The sequence below is a fragment of the Malurus melanocephalus genome, unplaced genomic scaffold (assembly GCF_030028575.1).
Source record: "Malurus melanocephalus ecotype Western Australia unplaced genomic scaffold, MMel_1.1 scaffold_436, whole genome shotgun sequence".
NCBI lineage: Eukaryota > Metazoa > Chordata > Aves > Passeriformes > Maluridae > Malurus > Malurus melanocephalus.
In genome coordinates, this window is record NW_026623668.1 from 589,825 (window position 1) to 595,435 (window position 5,611).

A 5,611-nucleotide genomic window follows, 5' to 3' on the forward strand; every position below is an offset into this window, starting at 1 on the left:
CTTGATAATGCAAAATATTTTGTGTAACTTATAACAATTCCAAGAACCCCTGAAAAGTGGATCAGAATATAGTGGTCATTACCTTACATTAACTATAATTTGATTAAAGGTGTCTGTCCAGCCTTCTCCATGTGTTTACTCCTGAGTATCAAAAAAAAGTCCTAAATTTTTATGTTATACAGYAATCTCTTTCTAAAATTTCCCTGTTTCCTGTATTCATGAATTCCCAAAGGAAGGAAGCAACAGTATGTGTTTTCTTTTGGTCTGATTTGTATCTTCAAACTAAGAGACTTTCTGATGATGGCAATATCAAAAGGTGGAGAATGGAATAGTTTGTTGCTCAGTCCTTTTCCTGTGAGACTTATTTATGATATTGCCATTGTAAATACTTGAAATTTGCTCTTAGGTGTATGGTACAATCCAGTTCCTTGAATTATTATCCAAATTAACTTGAGTTCCAGCAAGGGAGCCTCCCTGTTGTAGCACAGCTTCCCAGACTGGGCAGAGAACACACACAATTACTCGATCTTTTATATTCTTTTCTGTGAGGTGCACCTGGACATCAGTGCCTTCTGCATTAGTCTTCTGTTGACTGATCTTCCTCATGATCTGTTGCAAGGCACCAGACATTTGAGGGCTGGGGCTAAAATGACCAGCTGGCAGAAGGGAAGAATGGAATCAAATTCATTTTCTGTCCTTTGCCTCTTGTGTAGGATGGAATTTGCATGTGATTGCAAGTAGGAGAAAGGTGGCAGTATCCCTGATCATTGGCTGGTTTGTGTCCTTCTTTAAATGATTTACATGTGTTATTTGAGCAGGAAATTATGACCCTCCAGCTTAGACAAAAGTAGTTGTGTGAGGAGGTGAATTCTGTAACCATAGATTAGGAGCCCAAATCAAATGTGAAATCAATTAAAAAAACAAGTGAATTTTAAAGGAAGAAAAAGATTTGGGTTTAGGACATCAGTAACTGTAATTACAGTTTTAGCTCTACTGGAACTCATTGGTGAAAAATCACTTTGCTACCAGAGGCTCCAAAGCTGCAGATGAATGCTCTATGACTAAATGGTTCTTCCTATAGAAGGTCTGATTCGAGAATCTCCAGAGCCATTGTGTGCACCAGTAATCCTCAAAATCTTTTAATGCATGAAAGTATAGACTGCTTTTACAAGGAMCCATTGCTTTTAAAAAGAAGCATTTGGGATATATATGATTTGTTTTGGAGGTTGGTGGGATTTAGAGATGTGGTGTRGGAATGAATTGCCATTTTCAAACAGAAATCTGCACTAAATGAGAGTACCTTAATAGAAAAACCAGTCTCATTTGTCCCACTTCAGAAGCACATACTGTGAGAAGAAAGTTCTTCCCATTCCTTAAAATATAGAAGTTTTTGTACTTTTGTGTCTTGGGGCTTGCAGTGTTATTAGCTCAAAGGGGAGGTATGCTTTTTCATGATGACTATATTTAGCCAGGAGGAATAGTCCTTTTTAAAGCAAATTGAAATGAGTGTATGAGAGCGTGAAATTATCAGCAGCGCTGCTGCACATTTACATTACTTCTACATACTCTTTTGAATGACCACACAACAGAACAAGTACTTCATTTCCACTGTGTTGATTTTTCTTGACAAAACATGGCAGTCTATCCAAAGGAGGGTGTTTAGCCAAGATAAATATAAAATTTATGATTAAGCAAAGTGTTTTCTTATTAAAATCCCTAAAGAGAATTTGAGACTTGTTAAATATAACGTGCCCAGGTAGTTTTAAGAGTAAATTATCCTTTATGCTTTTAAGTGCTGAAATACAGCAGCACCATCAGCAATTTGAGATATTGCAGAAACAACACTGCATACTGACTTCCTTTGAAACACGTAGCAAAAAACTGTGCGTGTATGCAATATATAACTTCAGGTTTGATGTGTTCCTTCAKTTTTACAGTCCAGTACAGAGATAAAGAATCCATATCAGTAGCATGGTTTGTAAAACTGTCTCACTCTTTTCTGTATGTAATGTGTGTTATGGAATAAAGCAAATAAACCTTTTTGACAGAATGGATAAAARTTGATAACATGATTACACTTGTGGCACATTTCTTCAGCTGCTATATTTACAGAATACCTCTTTGAAGAAAGCTATGGTGACTGTCAGTATTATTCATGAAAATAAATAGAGATTGAAAATTGAGTGGATTTTGACCTTTGTGGTACCAATGTTGGCTTTGGAGTGCAGTATTCTAATTAAATTGTGAATGTACTTAGATAGTSGATATTAAATGATCTCACTGTATTCTTTCAAGGACTATGAACTTCCAAAATCAAGGATAACATTAGATGTCAGCCAAGTATTTTGTCCTTCTCGTGGTTTGTCTTTACATCTGAATTAGTGCCAGTTTGCACAGATTGTGTGTCAGCTTAAATACAAGAAACAGGCCTCAGTCTGCTTGAACTCGTTCCACCAAAGACTTCTGAAAACTTTCGGTAGTCTGCAAACTGTAATGGTTGTTTCACATTAAGTTGCTTTGTAGAATTATAAAACAGCTTTTCTTGTGCTTTCAAATAAAATGTTGTCATCTGCTAATGAATGAGATACCATCTGTAATAATTAAGGTTATTCTACTTGTTTTTCCCCTGCAGCAAAACTTCTGAAGGTTTGCAGAAGACAATAAGAGAGCCACCAAGAAGGCTATTGCAGTGTTGTAAGTACTGCACCCATTAAAAAAAAAAAGTGAATTAAGAATGTTGTAAAGAGATTTTCATTTTTKGGGGGAAAAATGAGCTACACAAAGGGATTACATGTAAAATACAGAGCAGGATGTATTGTAGCAATTGTGTTAATAATTTACAAGGGAAAAACTGCACTCTTGTAAAATCTAAAATTGTATCCTTGTGCASTGTAATCAGGAATTCACCAATAGCAGTGAAAAATATTTCTCTATCCACCAAAGATTGATCTAGTTTATATACATTTGTTTATTTAAAACTATCAGAATTTAGAAAATCATTGTAGTTTTGTAGGTTTGTCATTTGTTTTAGTGACTTATTGTTTAGGTTATTTTGCAGAATTATTTATTTGCTGATTTATTTATGTATTTCATTATTTATTTATTTGATTATTTAGTAAATTATTTATCTGATGAATTATTAATACATCTTCATGACATGCTTTAAATTATTTATAACTTAATTTTGAGTTTATTGCTTTTCGACGCTGCATTGTTACTGACTAGTTTTGATTTTTTTTYCTTGGTTCTTGAAAATTAAAGTACTAGCTCTAAGGCAAAAGTATATTCTTTGCAGAATCCATRGATGGTTTTCAATGAAGTAATTTACCATGTAGATACTAATTTTGTTTAGTTTTTTATTGCTTAATACCACTTTTCTAGTTACTTAGCTTTTGCTTTTATGATTTCATAGGTGTGTCAAGATCAAATGAGTGACCTTTACGGGGCAAAGATGTTTTCTTTAAACTGTGTAGAAATAGRGTAGTTTTATTTTCTCCTTATTAAGTACTCTTTAATTTTTCTTCGAGTTGAGTTATTTTTGTCCCAGTAAAATGGATGTTTTTAAAATGAGACWCTTGATATTTTAACTAATACATTTAACTTTTAATAAGAAAATAAAATATTCRCATTAATAACCCATATGGAGAGTTCTATTTTAGTGGCAAGGTTTTAAATACATGGAGGACTGGTGGTATCTTTAGACACATGCAGAAGGAGATATGGGTTGAGGGRAGGAAGGTGGATAGTAGGGGTTTTCTTTCACCTACAGGGTTTTTTGCATGCATAGGAATTTATAAGCTCTTCAAATTTAACATGTCTTTGTTATTGTATGTAAACTACTTTCAGATTCTGTGATCACAAAGAATCATTTCTAGTGCACAACATTGTGTGAAACCTGTTTTTGTGTWCCTTTCCTCTGCCAATCAAAAAGGTCTGAAATATAATCTTTACTCCAYAGAGGCTTGAGTGAATGTGTAAGGGGCCAATTTCAGTCTTCATGTGTGAGCACGAGCTCAACAGAGTTTAGAATTGGTGCCTGGGATCAGAATTTGACTCAGAGTAAGTTCTGACTGATGGGCTTTTAAGGGCCAGTGAGCCACCTTGTTCCTTAAGTTGTCTTATTTGGCCTCAGTTYCCATTGAGTACCTTGGGCAGTCCAAAACCTCCTTGCAGGAGAGGCTCTTACTGGCAGCCCTGTTTTAGAGCTGTAATGAAGAGGGTAAAGCAGCAGTTCCTCTGCAAAAGTGCCATGTGCATAATGTGGCCTTTATTCTATGTTTAGTGCTTGAAATGAATTACTATATACTTTAAAGTTTTAACACAGCATGGAAGGGCTGGATTGTACATTTCAAGTTTCAATGCTGTTGAAATACAGTAGAAATGGCCTCTGTAGACAGGTTTCACTATAGAACTTAAATTATGCATGTGTATATCCAAATTCCTTATTTTGAAATATTGAATGTATGAATATTTAATTTGTATCTTGCTTTAGTATCTTCATATGCTTGCCTTAAAGGAAGCTGTTTCCTTTGATTTATATACATGGATAAAAATGTGTGTACAGTATGTATCAATAGTTTTTCTCTCTGTGGTGTTAGATGAACAGCTTTAGATAATGATAGCTGCTGATTTTTATTCTGCAGCTTGCTACCATTGTATAAAACGTAAATTTGTCGTATTTGTTCTATTAATCTTACTTGAATTTCAAATTCATTTGCTTTCCAGAAATATTTTCTTAATTACATGCGTTAAGAAAAGTCAAGTATGTTGCAGATCTTAATGATGCAGTATTTTTGGTGTGTGCACAGTAACAAAGCTCTGAATATTATTATTTGGGGCAGAGTTCCAATCTGAAATTTGCATTTCTCCTTATTTGAATGTTTTCACTGAAGCTGAGAACTCCAAGGGAGTTCCTCAACATACACTAGTTTATGCGATATGCTCTCTGAAATTTAGTACACTCTTATTTCYTTTTGTAAATGAGGTCTTATTGTTGAATAAGACCTATTATAAGCAGCTACAAAGGTAAGTGCTGTCAGTGCATTCTGCCACCAGCTTCTTGAAGTATGAAACACTCCCTGAAAGACATGCTACTACTGTTATGGGGTAATAGAACACAGCTTATGTGTTGGCACTGAGAGTAGCTACTTCATAATGATGACAAGTRAAAGTACAGCCAAAGGTCACATTAAACAAGAGATTTCTTTCACACCTCATCCATTTTCTGGATGTGGTATGAAAATAGCTTTGTTCCCTATACTTCAGTATTTTTAAAAAAGAAGTTATCTTGAAATAATTTTTTATGCCTTGCATATTACTTTGTTCGTGTTTTAAGAGATAGACTATTTAACTCTAGCATGCTAAATTGATGCTGCAGAAGTGTTTGAAATTAGCTTAAATTTTGGGTGCAGTTAGACAACACAAGTAGTATTTCATCTCACTACATTTTTTAGTTTGCAGATTTGCTTAAATGCATAGCCTTAAGTTCTAGAAAAAGAACTATTGCTGTGTGTTGTGGCTTAACCCAGCTGGCAGTCAAGTACTTTGTAGACCCTGCTCACTCCCCTCTTTGCCATGACAGGATGGGGAGGAGAATTGGAAAAAGGTAAAA

The 5,611-nt window shown here is 34.6% G+C and overlaps 1 long non-coding RNA gene across 2 annotated transcripts in view; it reads left to right on the top strand.

Moving 5' to 3' along the window:
- Positions 1–5,611, top strand: part of LOC130581795 (uncharacterized) — a 45,962-nt gene that overhangs the window by 25,943 nt on the left and 14,408 nt on the right. For both annotated transcript variants that reach the window (XR_008966266.1, XR_008966265.1), the window contains exon 2: positions 2,633–2,694. This is a non-coding gene — a long non-coding RNA (uncharacterized LOC130581795). The remainder of the gene's footprint in view (positions 1–2,632; positions 2,695–5,611) is intronic.